The sequence below is a fragment of the Acomys minous genome, assembly GCF_964271855.1.
Source record: "Acomys minous genome assembly, chromosome: 3".
In the NCBI taxonomy this organism is placed as follows: Eukaryota; Metazoa; Chordata; class Mammalia; order Rodentia; family Muridae; genus Acomys; species Acomys minous.
This window is the reverse complement of record NC_140485.1, coordinates 13,002,127-13,018,002: the sequence shown is the minus strand read 5'-3', so window position 1 is coordinate 13,018,002 and position 15,876 is coordinate 13,002,127. Positions and strand designations below refer to the sequence as shown.

The following is a 15,876-nucleotide window of genomic DNA, read 5'->3' as shown; positions in this document are numbered from 1 at the left end:
GGAGAACCCAATTTTATTATTATGCTAAATGAACATAGTTAAAACCACCCCACTAAATTATTGATACCAGAGATTAGTTTATCTCTTGGCTCTGATCAGAGTAGAGTCTTTTTGTAGTGGATGGCAACGAATACAGAGATTCACAACTGGCCAACACACAGAGGATAAGACTCTGAACTGCTCAGCTCAAAATGGAACATTTAAAAACAATCATATTCTTCTCCCCAGTGAACATGGACCATGATGGAAGAGAGTATAACAATTATAATATCCAGAGATAGTGTACATCCACAGACAGTATTTTTCAGTCTGGGCAGGGGTGCTGTACACATAATCTCAATAGCAGCTGTGATTGCATGCACAAAACATGCACTAGATCAACAAAGCCAAAATTCTTGCATGGATGGTGGAAGATTGTGAAGTCCCGTTCCTAGCTGTGGATCTATTGGCAGTTTTTGGCTTCTGGAGAAGGAAGAATCCGTTTTCTAGAAGGATTTATCCACTGAGATTCTGCGCATACTCCAGTAGGGGGTCCTATGCTCATGAGCATATAGGTGGCATGGAGTGGACTCCCTGGCCTTGAAAAAACAGATCATGAAGTTGGAAGGGGACAATGGTAGGACAGAAAAGGCATGGACTGTAAGGGAGGGAAGATTTGACTAAAAACATTATATGGGTGTGTGAAATTCTCAAGCAACTAAAAATTAATTAAAATTGCCTCTTCTTCTAAAAGTACTAACTATGTTTTTAAAAATGACAGCATGTGTTGAATGTCCATGTTACATGGATAAGAAGGCCTGCCAGGTGAGTGAGGAGAGTTATATGAGCTTCCTTCAGTCAAGATGGCTTCACTCAGGATGTGTGCCCACAGGCCCAGGATTCTGATCAGCACCTGCTAATCCACTGAGCAAGATACTTGACATGAGATGAGAGAATCAGCCTCTTTAATCCACTCAATTAGATGCTTTCTAGACTAAACTCAATTCTATTATGACTGTCGCACTAGGCAGCTGTTAATTGTTCTTCATTATTTCTGTAGTGACAAAGATACAAGGACCAAGTCATTTCTGGACCATTATGATAAAATTCAGATAGATCTGGATGCATTTTTAAATTTTGCTAGATTCACTATGTAATAAGCTAACACCAGAATTCTTCTCCCCACTCAACAAAAGTAAATGACAGCAAAATCAAAGCAATAACTTACATAGAGACTAGGCTAATGAGAATGTCAACACTACACAGAGAGACTGTAGCAGTGGCAATGCTGTCTGGGGACCATGTATTAGACCCTATGCATGGCAAAGCAAGGTAAGACTGGGTGTCTCAGCCTGAAAGTCATAATCTAGAATTAGGTCCTGGAAGAGAATCTTATTTTTTTAATGACTTCCAAGGTTATCAAAGAAACATTCTCTGTGGCAAAACATTGCTATTGTGGTTATAAAAATTGTCCCATATTAACCTCAGTAAATACTAACCAATACTTGAAACCTAAGGAGAAATGCACCTAAAAGATCAGTTGACAAAAACAACAAAACAAACCGATTTTGTGAGTTCATTCTACCTCATGTATTAGACTTAATTGATAAATATAAAATGAATATGTTGGAAATATAGTTGAAACACACATGAACACAAGTTGTCACAGGTCCAATGTCTGGAGAGACATTGCAAAGGCTGTGATAGCCGGGTGGTGGTGGTACACGCCTTTAATCCCAGCCCTTGGGAGGCAGGGGCAGGAGGATTGCTGTGAGTTCGAGGCCAGCCTGGCCTACCAAGCAAGTCCAGGAGAGCCAATGCTACACAGAGAAACCTTGTCTCAAAATACCAAAAAAAAAAAAAAAAAAAAGCTGTGATAATACATGGCTTCTTCCAATTATCAAAATTATGTAACATCTCAATCTGGTGTCCAAATACCTTGTTACAAAGACTTCCAGATTCCCCTTGCATGTGTCGGATTATTCTTGCTTAAGGCATCATGACCGGTGATTTGATCTTGCTACCCATTTGCAGTTACTGTGCTGGATAGTTTTATGTCAACTTGATAGACACTAAAGTCATCTGAGGGAAGGGGGACCCAATTAAGAAAATGCCTCTGTAATGGCTACCTATCCTGTTCCTTCTTTAGCCACTTCTGCTGTCTTTCCAGGTTCTCCTTCTGAAAGAGATTGAAGCATTCTCCCTTGGTCCCTCCTTGTTACTTAGCTTCTTTAGGTCTGTGGGTTGTAGCATGGTTATCTTGTAGTTATATTAAGCATCCTGAGTAAGATAATACAGAGCCAAAAGACACACATGCTATTACTTATAAGCAGATATTAGCTATAAATACAGGATATATATATATATATCCTATAACCACAGACTCACAGAAGCCAAGTAACAAGGAGGGACCAAGGGAGAATGCTTGAATCTCATTCAGAAGGAGAAATAAAATAGACATTGGAAGTGGATAAAGAGGGAACTGGGTGAGGCAGGAAGTAGGTCAGGGAATGAGGGTGGGGATCTGATATGGGGAGATTAGAGATAGGAGGTGAGAGGGCTGCGAGGGAAAAGGGAAGCCAATAGGTGAGAGGCATCTCTAGGACAAGCTGAAGACCTCTGTCATGGAAGGCCCCTGGGAGGATATGGGGGTGACTCTAGCTGAGACTTCTAGCAGTGGGGGATATGGAGGCTGAAAAGGCCTCCTCCAATATCTGGGCAGGGCTTCTGGTGGAGAGAGAAGGTCACCAACCCACACACAAAACCCTCTCTACAAGATGTACAGGGATAAAGATGGAACAGAGATTGAGGGAATGGTCAACCAATGACTGGCTCAACTTGAGACCCATCACATGGGGGAGAGCCGCCACGTGATTGATGATTCTCTGCTATGTTTGCAGACATAGTAGAGAAACTTCCTCTGAGAAGCTTCACCTAGCAATGGATTGAAACAGGTGCTGAAACCCACAACCAAACATTAGGCAAAATCTTGTGAAAAAGTTGAGGGAACGATTAGAGGGACCCAGAGGGAACAAGAACCCCCACAAGAAGACCAATAGAGTCAACTAACCTAGGCCCATGGGTACTCACAAAGACTGAACCACCAACCAAAGAGCATGCATGGACTGGACCCAGGGCCCCTACACATATGTAGCTGATGAACAGTTTGGTCTTCATGTAAGCTCCCTAGCAATTGGAGTGGGGTTATCTCTGACAAGGACTCTGTTGCCTGCTTTTGAATCATGTTCCCCTATCTTGGATGCCTTGTGTGGCTTCAGTGGAAGAGGTTTCCCTTAGTCCTGATGTGACTTGATGTGTGGACATAGGTTGGTATGGGGGAGGGGTGTTCCCCTTTCTTAGTAGAAGAGGGAGGTGAATTGGGGAAGAGGGTATGTGGGTGGGACTGGCAGGAGAGGAGGGAGGGGCCTGTGATTGAGATGTAAAGTGAATAAATAAATTAATGAGAAAAAAAGCTTAACTAAGGAAATGAAAGATGTCTACTATTAAAAAGAAATGCTGGAAAGAAGATAAATAAATAGAACTGCCACGCTCATTCATTGGCTGGATTAATATCTTGAAAATGATTGTCTTACCAAAAGCAATCTGTGGACTCAATATGATGCCAATACAAATTATGGTGTAATTCTTCAGGATAGTAATAACAAAAATTCTTAATATTTATATGTAATTATATAAGATCCTGATAGCTAACGAAATGTTGAGCAGAAACAAACAAGCAAACAAAACACAAAACTGTAGCATAGGTCACCACATTTGATTTTAAGTTGTAATATAGAGCCATAGTAATAAAAAACAGCATGATACCAGCATAATAACAGACATGTGCATCAGTGGAAGAGAATAGACGACCCAGATACAAAAACGTACAACTACACCCACTTGAGTTTTGTCAAAGAGGCCAAAAATACACACGAGAAAAAAAAAAAAAAGACAGCATCTTTGAAATTGGGTGTCTACATGTAGGAGGATAAAACTATCTTTGTCTCTTATCCTGCACAAAAAAAATCCACTGCAAATGGATCAAAGACTTCAGAATCAAAGACCAGAAGCTCAGAAACTGCTGGAGGAAAATTAGGGAGTACACTTCAAGACTATTATACTTCAAAAATATATAGACCTAGTTAAAGAGTTTCTGGATGGAATTCTAGTAGGTCAAGAAGTAAGCCAACAGTTGGCAAGTGAAATCTTGTGAAAAAAAGTTTTAAAGCTCATGTACGGAAATGGAAACTATTAATTAAGGGAATAGACAATGTGTAGAATGAGAAACCTTCCCAGACAACTAATATCTAGAATATACAAAGAATATTTACACACCCCAATCATCAAGAAAACAAACAATTCAAACAAAACAGGGCTTGCCACTGAACAGAGACTTCTCAAATGCAGAAATATAAGCGTTAATAAATAATTTTTTAAACATTTATGCAGAAATGCAAACTTTGTTGATACTTTATTTTAACGTGCCAGACTGAAACAAATGCTGGTAACTTAGTGAGGAAAGCAGAACCGTTACTCACTGTTGGTAAGGGTGCGAACTCTTAACAACCACTAGGGAAATTCAGTGACTGTTTCTTTAAATACAATCTAAAAACAGAACTATCATAAGACCCAGATATACCATTATTGGACATATTCTCTAAGTATTCTATGTCCTCCTTTAGAAATTCATGCACATCTAGGCTTATTGCTGCTCTATTCACCATAGCCAGGAAATGAGATCAGCCTAGGTGTCTGTCAATTGATGGATGGATAATTAACTTGTGATGCACACACCTGATGGAATCTAATTCACATGTAAAGAAAAATTGGGCTTGTGGGCTATAATGCATTGGACTGCCTAGAGGCCCTGATGATGGAATCTGGGCATTTTGTCCCTCAGCAAGGGTCATGCTAGGCAAGGGCAGCTACAGACTGGTGCCAGGGCCTTGGTAGGCTGTAGCCTGCAAACTGGGGCTTGGCATTTCTCGAGTGTGTGTGGTGAGATGGTCCAGACACTGACCTAGAATGAACCTTGCTAAAGGGGAGCTTGAGATATCTTGAGCTCCTTGTAATTATGCTGTTTGATACTCTTTACTAAGTTACTTTCTGCTTGCCCATTTGAGGAGTATTTTTTTTTTAAAGGCTGTGTTGTTAATAAGCTTACTGACCTGGGCCATCATCCCTTGCAGGCCTCCTGAGGCAGCTTTTAATTCTTCCCTTTTGTTACCTATTTATTTATTTATTTATTTATTTTATTTATTTTTGTCCTCCACCTTAAGACCCTGTCTGGAATCCTGATTCAGGCTGGTACAGGTTAAAAAGTGCAGTTATGAAATTTGTAGGAAAATGGATGGTATTGGAAAATACATTGAGTGAGATAATCAGTCCTCAGAGAGACGAACACTGCACATTCGCTCTCATTTGTGGACCTTATCTTTGGGTTTATGGATTGATGGATTTAACCTGAAGTACTTGTAGAACTCAGGAAGTTAAGAATAGGCCATGAGAGGGAAAGTAAACAAAAGAAGCCTTAAGGGAACAAGGATCATAAAATATATGTAATATGAGAGCAGACACGGAGAATGCTAAAGTGGGATGGGGTGGTATTAAGAAAGAAGAGGGTACAGAGGGAAAGTTTAGCAAAAAAGCAACCATGCATGAAAAAAAAGCCAGGTAGAAACCTACTATTTTGCAAGGTCATTTTAAAATATAACTTATAAAGAGTTTGAAAGGTGTTACTCTTCATAGGTAGATAATGCTAATATTAGAAGCCATAGATATTTATTAATTAAAAAACAGTGCCAGATGTAACACACTGCCCTATTAATTATTGATGAAAGAGGCTGCAGAGGCCCCTGAAAGAATAGAGGGTACTGTCATTACTTTTGGTTGTGGACCAGAGTTATATTGTAAGACAATATTGCTGAAGACGCCACTCACTTTGATTGTAGTAAATAATAAAAATAAAGCTTCCATCCTTGTGGCTGCTTTATGGTCACAGAAAATGCTATGCAGGCTTCTGGGGAAGAATAGTCATCCATACCATTAATTATCTGTTTAATCCTATGAGCTACAATAATTATTCTTTTCCGGTAAGTGTATCTATGGTTATAAAAGTTGTGCACTTATTATGAGGGATACTGACTGTTTTCTGGTTGAATTTTAAACCTTTTTCACAAGAAGAAAATTATATCAGGTACAGAAAATCTACCCATGAACTTAGGGCATAAGAGGTTATAGGCCCTAGATGGGAACCTTCTACTGTTTTCAGGTAAATTAATATTTTGATAAACAACTCTCTAAATACTTAGAGTTGTGTTACAGGCCTCATTGGAGAAGCTTCTTTTGTCAATGTATGGTACTTGATGTGGAGACAGATAACGGGTCAAAGTGCTGAGAAAAGTTAACAGTGACTGTTAACTGCTTGGCCCTAAAAACTATATCTGTATCATCCCTTCCAAGAGAACACCAAAGAAAAGGGGAAAAAAGAGTGAAAGAGACAAAGAATAGGAGGAAGAGATGTATTTATTTTAATCATAGCACAGACATTGAACTCATTAAATTCTGTGGTTACTTCAAAGAGGCCTGCACATGATTGGGCCTGTCAACATTTCACCATGAATATAGATTGGCTCATAAGGTCTGCCCTTCCTTGAGGAACTGTTGATGGCTAATGGATGAGAGTGGAGGGGCATCACTTTCTTCAGTGGTGTGGATACTGTCAAGCTGTTCATGATCCAACTAATAACTCATTACCCATGCTCACTCAAGCAGCCTCAATTAAAAACAGAGACCCTGAAACAAAATCCTTAAAAGCAAAAGGGCAATTTTTGGTGACAGGGGTTCCAGTGGGATTAGAAAGGGGAGGAGAGGAAGTAATAGGAATGTCAAAGAAAGTGAAGTTTATTTTTTGTTTTTGATGTAGGACATTGTCTTTTTAAAAAATATATATATATTTATTTATTATATATACAGTGTTCTGCATGCATATACACCTGCAAATCAGAAGAGGGAACCAGATCTCATGATAGATGGTTGTGAGCCACCATGCAGTTGTTGGGAATTGAACTCAAGACCTCTGGAAGAGCAGACTTTGCTCTTAACCACTGAGCCATCTCTCCAACCCAGGACATTGTCTTAATTACTTTTCTGTTGCTGTGATAAGACACTTTGACACTTACAGAAGAAAGTGTTTATTTGGTTACCACAGTTTTAGAGGATAAGAGTTCATGACCATCATGGAGGTGAACATGGCAGCAAGCAGGCAGGCATGGTACTGTGACAGTAGCTAAGATCTCACATCTTGATAGAGGAACCAGGAGTTAAATGGAGAGCTAACTGGGGATGGGATGGGCTTTTGAAACCTCAAAACCTTCCCCTAGTTACCTGCTTTTTCCTCATAGGGCTACACCCACTAATACTTCCCAAATAGTTCCACCAAACTATTCAAATATATGAGGGAGAACCAAATATTTAAATATATCAGCACAAGGGCTCATCATCAATCAAACCACCACAGCCATCATAGAACACACTTTGAATAACCACTCCGGAAATCTATAAGAATCTACTTCAAGTGTGCTTGAGAAAATATCACTGAGTGGTACAGCCATATCCATTGGAAACAGAGGAACGCCATGAAGCACAGCTGTTTGACACAGTTTCATCACGGCTGAGCCAAATGTAATCACTGTCATTCTGTCTCTCACTTTTAGGTTTTGGTCTCTGAGTGTTGTATTCTTGGGGGCTCTCTGCACTATGATTCATTTTGTGTCTTTTTCTGGGAATATTATGTCTGAGTCTTTTTAGGGAAGTACTAGATTTACTATCCCTTCTGCTTTTAGGGAAATAACTTTATCTGGCCCTACTTGGAAGTCGTCCTTATGCCCCAGAGATTATGATAAGCACAGATAAGAGAAAGCTGGGAACTCTAAATGAGGCCGTGACTCCATGAATTGTCTTTGGATATGTGGCCCTAAGCAAACTCAAACAGTATAATTGGTATAAGGTAAATAGAGATACTTGACAAACTCCGACTGGCCAGGAGAATTGCTGACAAATTCAAGGCCTCTTTTTAAAATACACTTATAGTTCTCTGAAAATGTAGTTTTAAAATAAGGAATCATACAAAGGTATACATCTGGAAGAATAAAACTCAATAAATAAGATAGACTAACTAAAGTAATCTTTTCATACTTTATAGCACAGATGATGAAACAATACGGTAAAAGGAGTTAGGTTTTTGTATTTACTATTCATAAAAAGACCAGTTTTGCTATTTTGTGTCTGGAGTACTTTAAAATTTCAAATACTGCCAACTCCCAAAATAGGCTATCATATAATAAATGTATTTGCTTTGGCAGAGACATTCTTCAGATTCTCTGAATTGGAGTCATAGGGCTAATAATAAAAATAAAATCTGTTCTATTTGTACTTTCTACTTGTGACGGACCTTGGAAACATGGACATATAATGAAAAATCTAATACATGTCCAGGGACAAAATGATAGAAAATTTTGAATAATCATTAATCTGTCTTTGTTCTGTGAAACCTGTATAAATAAAGAAACAAGCTGATTGCTAGTCAACCAGAGTTGCAAGATTCTCCTGAGCACCGTGCCTGACACTCTTTTCTTGCCAACTCCTTATCTCCTCTTGGGCCACTCTGTCAAAGGCTAAGGTTGACCCGAAGCCAATCCTAGTCAGGTGTCTTTATTTGAATACTCAGTGGTCTACCGTGATCCCTCCCTACTCCAATTCTAACACTTTGAGTCTATTCCAAAGTGTTTTTTCACTGTTTGTATGGTGCGTATTAGCCAGGTACTTCAATTTTTAGAGGATAGGGCATTTGTTCCTGAAGAAGTACTGATTCTCTTCTCATGGGACTACATTCTGGTTTTTGGATTCTAGGGAGTGGCAGAGAAAACTGTAATGGATATCAAGATAATTTTAAATGATACCTGCTGAAGGTGAGATTCCTATACAACCAGTGACCAAAGGAGGATGGCCACTATAAAGAAAGGATGCTCTTCTATCTATGATGGATTGGGGAAGCTAGTATGCTAATATTCTCAACCTCATCAATCCAAGTGAACTCATCCTAGATTTCGGTATACTGGTCATAATGGTCTTGAATATGAAATGAAAGACTGCACAAAGTGTGCACACTGAGTCCTGTATAGCCCTGCTACCCTCATAGTCAGACTCTAGGCTTGGCTTTGTACCACTGTTTGCACTGCAATGACAAGAGGTTACAGTGCTATGAATTTGCTTTACATGTCTTTTGACTTTTATAATATACTTTACATTGGCAATTAACATAATAGTGTAACATTTTTTTTCATTGGGGTCAAAGGCAGCCCCCTCCTTGACAAGGTACTTAATCACCATTCTAAATTCACTGTGTACTACAAATTCTGGAACTCTCAACACCTGACCTGTTCCTAAGCCTTATGCCAATTTGCTACTAGTGAAAACTTAAGTAACTGCTACAGCTACCTTTCAGGCTTTATTTTCATAACTCACCACTAAAAACGTTGTACATGCTGCTTTCTGACAGGTTAGTAATCCAGCTACAATCTTATCCACAGGATACCTTTGATACAAACGCTTGTGTTAGTTCATTTTCCCTGGGAAATGCTGAAACAAACAGGTGGTGCTAACACTTAAAGTGGAATACATAATCCTACAATAGGGGAGGCAAGATGAAGGTGCAGAAGCTGGGCAGGATGGGGAGACAAGTGGATATGTTACTGTTCTGGCCATTCCACTTCTACGTGGCCAGAAAGTGTGTCTTCTAGGTAGCATGAAACAAGCTCAGAAAGCGTGCAGATGCACAAGCCTTGGACGAGCCTATCAGGAAGAAACGGAGAGGGAATGTATTCCTTGCTCATTCTTCTCTCTGATAGGAGTTGGTCTGAGAGCTATAGGTTGCTTGTTCTCAACCAGGGAAACATTTGACTACAGATATTTTTATGTCTAGGAGCATTTTTTTTTAATTCTCACAACCCTGGGATGCTATTGCAGATAGCAGATAAGGGCCCAGGAGACTGCTAACCATGATGCTATCTCACAAGAACTGTTCAATCTAAAATGCCATTAGTGCTACTGTTATAGATGATGGTAAATGATGGTAAAAAACCAAGAGAGATAATGACAAGATGCATAAGATGAATCTGATAACACAATTCCACAGGGGGGGAAAAAAGAGATGGAAATAAGGAAAGCATTTCACAGAAGAACAAACGCGCGTGGCGAACAATGCATGAAAAGATGCCAAACCCTATTAGTACCCAGGGAACTCAAATTACAGCAAGATTCCATTTCACACTCAACTGATTGGCAAAAGTTAAGATAGTGAGAACAGCAAGCATGAAGAAGAAAGCAGTGCCGAATGGAAGCACTCACAGAAGACTGCTCGTTGTCAGTGGAAATTGCTAGTACCTCTGCAGGAAGCGGCTTAGATCATGTGTAAAGCAGGCATGTGTGCATTTAAAATGATCAGTTTTTACCATTTTTCCTGAGCCTCTTCTACTTTTAGTATAAACATCTCCTATCTCGGGAAACCCTTAGTTCCAGGAAACAACATTGCCTTGTCACTTTTACCTCCTGTCCTACCATAATCTACTCTTGCATTTCTCAGAAAACCTCTTGCATAAGGAGAATGAAATTGGGTGTTATAAAATGATCGTAGTAACACAGGACAGAAACAACTGAAATACCAACGCCTCCCTCTATGTTTCACACAATGCTTTATTCTGCAACTGAATACAAGACACAGATTGAAGATGGCAGTACTACTAGAGTGTAACTTGAAAGATAGGGTGCTGATGCAGTGCTCCTCTAGGGAAAATAATAGATGTTAAAATAATGCACTATAAATGGCTCACACATTGAACTTCATGTATTTGCTTTTCCTATGTTACATAATTTTGAATGTTATTTTATGCTTATTTGCTTCTTATTCTAAATCTTCCCCTCATCACTTAAAAATAGGGATCAAAGAATTATCTAAATGTTTGGGAATGAAGAGTAAAGGCAATATATTTCTAAGTCAGCAGGGGTGAGGGGGTTTTGGCTCAGATTTTAAATTCACAGTTCTTTCCTGAATTTATTCCCACAATCAAATTCCCATTCTGTCTCTGTGAGGCTTGAGATGCTAATGTTAGCTTGCCAAGCCTCACACTAAAATTCGCCACACCTGCTGATGGGGAAAATGCCAGTCTTCATACGGACCCTGGAGGACAATGAAAGCAGTCCAGAAAAAAAAAAAAAGTAGAAAGGGGTTGCTCATACTTTGCACTGTTTAATCTTGAAGTAAAGAAATCTGTGATGTAAATTTCCACTCGTTCCCCCACCCCTCCCTCCACCATCCCAAAGGAGAAATCTCAATACAAGCACACCCCTAATGTCAACACACTTCTTCAAGGAGACTTGGACTAATGATCATCTATTGCCTTGGTTCAGAGTGGGTACTCAACAAATAAGAATTGAATGACAAAACAGGCGGTAAACTTTAAACCCCTACCCAGATCTAGCCAAATGGACAGAACGTTCTCCGCAGTTGAGTGGAGAGTGGGGTATGAATTTCACACTTACTCTGGTGCCTCACCTTTGACCATGTCCCCTGGAGGGGGAGGCCTGGTGGCACTCAGAAGAAGGACAGCAGGTTACCAAGAAGAGACTTGATACCCTATGAGCATATACATGGGGAGGAGGTCCCCCTCAGGAACAGTCATAGGGGAGGGGAATAAGGGGAAAAGAGGAAGGAGGGAAGAATGGGAGGATACAAGGGATGGGATAACCATTGAGATGTAACAAGAATAAATTAATAAAAAAAATTAAAGAAAATAAGAATTAAGTGACAAAGTACAAATGAAGGGTCTACTCTAGTGCCTAGCTCATGACCATCACTACTTCTGCTGGTCTAGAAGAACCAGACAGTGCTCCATGCACCGTCACTGAGCACTCAAGTTTTCTGTGTGCGGATCTAATGATGAATACTGATGCCAAATGTACAGGACTGGGCCTGAGACCTTCCTTCCTCTGCCTGTTCTTTAGTTTATATATTTGATAGTCCATAAATGCCAGAGAATTAACATTTCCCCATTTTCCCCTAGAGAACACTCCTCATTAAGCCAAGGCAGATGTGAGAAGATGATCAACTAACCATACTCCCGTCTCTGTGGTAGGTTATATCTGCAATATCCTGTAGATTACGTGCTGGAATTACCTAAAGGATCGTATCTTGCATACTCACAACTCAACAGCAACTTTATGTTATCTTTCTTTTCCCTGTCTCACATCTTCACTCCCTCAGTGCTGTACTAACACCATCTTCCTAAAATATCTCCTAAAATACCTCTCACTCTTTTCTGGCTTATGCTTTTCTTATTGCTTCTGAATCTGACTGCGTCTGAGAACGTTAGCTCCTTTTAAGTATTTCCAGGTAATTATAGTTGCATCCTGTCTAGTGGCTGATAATACAGAGAATATAGCACAGAACACCACTTCTGACCTTCTCTGATATTCTTCTTAAGACTCAATTCTTTCAGTTGGGAGGGTAGTGTTAGCTTGCAGTTCATTATAGGTAGCTCTGCACTTAGCTTGCTGATACCTAGAACCATGGTGTTGAGTCCAGGTCAAAACACATACAGTATGTCCTAGCCAGTCATTTATTATGTGATGTTAAAAATCTCCCCACCCATGGGATGGAAGGACCCGGAGGGGACAGGAGCTCCAAGGAAAGACTAACAGAGCCAACAAATCTGGGCCCCAGGGTGCCAGAGGAGACTGATGCACCAAACAAAGACCATACATCCAGAGGACCTAGGACCCCTGCTCAGATGTAGCCCACAGGCAGCTCAGTCTCCATAGTGGTTCCCTAGAAAGGGGAGCAAGGGCTGCCCCCTGCTAATGGACTCTGCTACCTGCTCTTTTGTCACTTCCTTCTACTGGAGGGGCCTTACCAGGCCACAGAGGAAGAGGTTGCTGGCAGTCCTGATGAGACTTGGTAGGCTGGGGTCAGTTGATAAGGAAGAAGGGCTCCCCCTGTCTGAGGACTAGGGGAGGGGCCTAGGGAGGAAAAGGGAGGGAGGGTTGGATCAGAGGAAACAAAGGAGAGGTCTATGATTGCAATGTAAAATGGAACAAAAAATTTAAATTGAAAAAAGAAAAAAAAACTCCCTTCAAAACTCGACTGTGTTGTTCATTGAAAACTGGGGTAGTGAGACACCTCAGTAAAGTCTTACAATTGACCTTAAGGAGCTGAGTTCAATGCCCAGAATTCATATTTTTAAAAAAATAGCTGGTGTGGTTACTTGTAATCTAAGCACTGGGGAGGCAGACAAAGTCTAATTCTTAAGGGTTGCTGGCCAGCTATCTTAAACTACTTGGTCATTTCCAAGATAATGAAGCATCCTGTTCCAAAAGCAAGGTAGACAGCACCTGAGGAATGATACCTGAGCTGGACCTTCACACATGCACACATGAAATAAATATGCATGCAGACCCACATACACTTATGCACCCACATCCTTTGTGATTCAAAAACAATGCTGGATGCCTTGCCTGAAGTTTCAGAGTCAGATGTTTTCCTGTGCTTGTGTTTTCCTGTCATATATCATTCATTTTTATCCCAGCTTTCTATGTATAAAGTTTGTTTAAAAGAAGAAGAGGAGGAGGAGGAGGAGGAGGAGGAGGAGGAGGAAGAAGAAGAAGAAGAAGAAGAAGAAGAAGAAGAAGAAGAAGAAGAAGAAGAAGAAGAAGAAGAAGAAGAAGAACAAGAACAAGAACAAGAAGAACAAGAAGAACAAGAAGAAGGAGAAGAAGTCTTCAGTTATCTGGGCCTACACAGCTGCTGCACTGAGGCTGCTCTATCACCAAGGCCTTTGAAAGGGATCTGGAGTAGAAGAAGAAAAGTGTCCGAGGATGTGAGTTCAAAGCCATTTAAGACTCATAAGGTTTAGAAAACAGTATACAGTACTTTGTTAAGACTTTAAGCTATTATTCAGTTAGTTATTATGAGTTAGTGTTCTAAATACCAAACTTAACGTGATCTATGCACCATTGATGGATTTCCTTTCAGTTTAAAACTAGGAGTAACCCACTGTGAAAGTGTTTTTAAGCCATTCTTTCTTTTAACTGAAAAAAGTTTTTTTTCATACAATATATTCTGATTATAGATGTCTCTCCCCCATTCCTTTCAGATCCTTCCCACCCCACTTATTAACTAAAATAAGCCACGGGTCCTTAAATTTTCATGTATTTCTTACCTAGAAGGACACCATTTACACAGGCTACCCCTACAAAGAAGTTTCAGTGACAATGTTGCCAGTTGTCAGGAACCATGCAGGACAAAAAGAAAGATTTGCAAGTAGCCTCCATCCACCTTTTGCCTTATTAAATTGTATACCACATTCATAAACACTGTCAGTGGCTACTAGTTTCCTCCCCATTCATTTACATATTTAACCCTTATACTACTATAATCTCGTTTACTCCAAGGCCACATCTTTGATGTTTTAATTCATCAGTGTATTTCTAGAGCTCAAAACAGGTGCAGAACAGCATGCACAAGCAAACCAGTAAACACTGTTGAATTAGTAACTGCACTTTTCTGTTTTATTTAGTATTATATAGTTTGAAGTAGAATTTAAGAGTGTAAAACCATAACATATTTCCTACCTTCTTTTTATGATGGCTGTGGATGATTTAAAGACGCCAGAAGAGTTTGGCTACTTCTGTTGTGCAATTTTTTTGCTGGAGTTCTTCAGTTTTCTTCATTTTTCTTCAGTGTTCATTTTGGCAACAGACCGCAGCATTTCACCAGAGTGTATTTCTGTAACAACATGGTACTAACATGACTCAAAGCCCACCAACATTATGTTCTTTTTATAAATAGGTATACATACATTCACTCACTTTACATTCTTCTGTATCATTTTTGTGCAATCTCTAGCACATTCCTAAGCAACATATCTGTATGTTGTTACCTTATTACCCCTTCATGGTGTTTAGATCCCCTTAATTCTTTCCCCGCATCTGTACTGTAGATTTTTTTCTTCTCTGTATAATCATTGCATTGGGAATTCATCTCTCCAATTCATGGCAAACCATGTGGGATCAGGGAGTATGCTTTTTGTACCTGAACCTCTGGTGTCTACCCTTAGAAGTGTATTGTCTGTCTGTCTGCATATACATATATATACAAATATACAAACATACAAACACACATTGTATACAGCTACTAGGTCATATAATATCTTTCACACAAGTACATGATATGCTTTGAATTTATTTTTCATTCATATACCCATACTCTCCTGTTTTCACTTTTGTCAAATTCTGTTAGATCCCATTGTTCCCCAGACAGTAAATGTAATACATCGCACAAATAGTTTCAAAGTCAGAAATCACAGGATCATGTCAAATGATGCAAATTCTTTTGAGAAAAATCCAGTGTCCCTCCATGTTAAAAAATCCATGAATAAATTAGGAGTTAAGGGAATATATCTCAACATTAAAAAGTTATATATGGCAAGCTTATAGCCAACATTACATAAATGGAAGAAAAACTCAAAGAATTTCCATTATAATCAGAACAAGACAAGGTTGGCTACTTTCTCCATTCTTATTTAATAGGATGACTTAACTCTAGCTAGAGTGATAAGACAAGAAATAAAAGAAAATGCTAGCAATAGGAAAAGAGAATAATGTGGTGTGTGTGTGTGTGTGTGTGTGTGTGTGTGTGTGTGTGTGTGTGTTCTCAAAAGTATATATGCCCTCTGAAATTTCTAGATCTGATAAACACTTCTAGAAAAGTACCAGGATACAAAATGAACTTGAAAAAATATGAATAGCCTTCCTGCACACAGAAAGCGAATATTTTAAGAAATA

At 39.5% G+C, this 15,876-nt stretch overlaps 1 protein-coding gene across 1 annotated transcript in view; it reads right to left on the bottom strand.

The window, feature by feature from the left end:
* PAK5 (p21 (RAC1) activated kinase 5) overlaps positions 1-15,876 on the bottom strand; it is a 292,585-nt gene that overhangs the window by 164,573 nt on the left and 112,136 nt on the right. Inside the window, exon 2 of the mRNA XM_084776856.1 lies at positions 14,665-14,818. The gene's annotated coding sequence lies outside the window, so the exon portion shown is untranslated. The remainder of the gene's footprint in view (positions 1-14,664; positions 14,819-15,876) is intronic.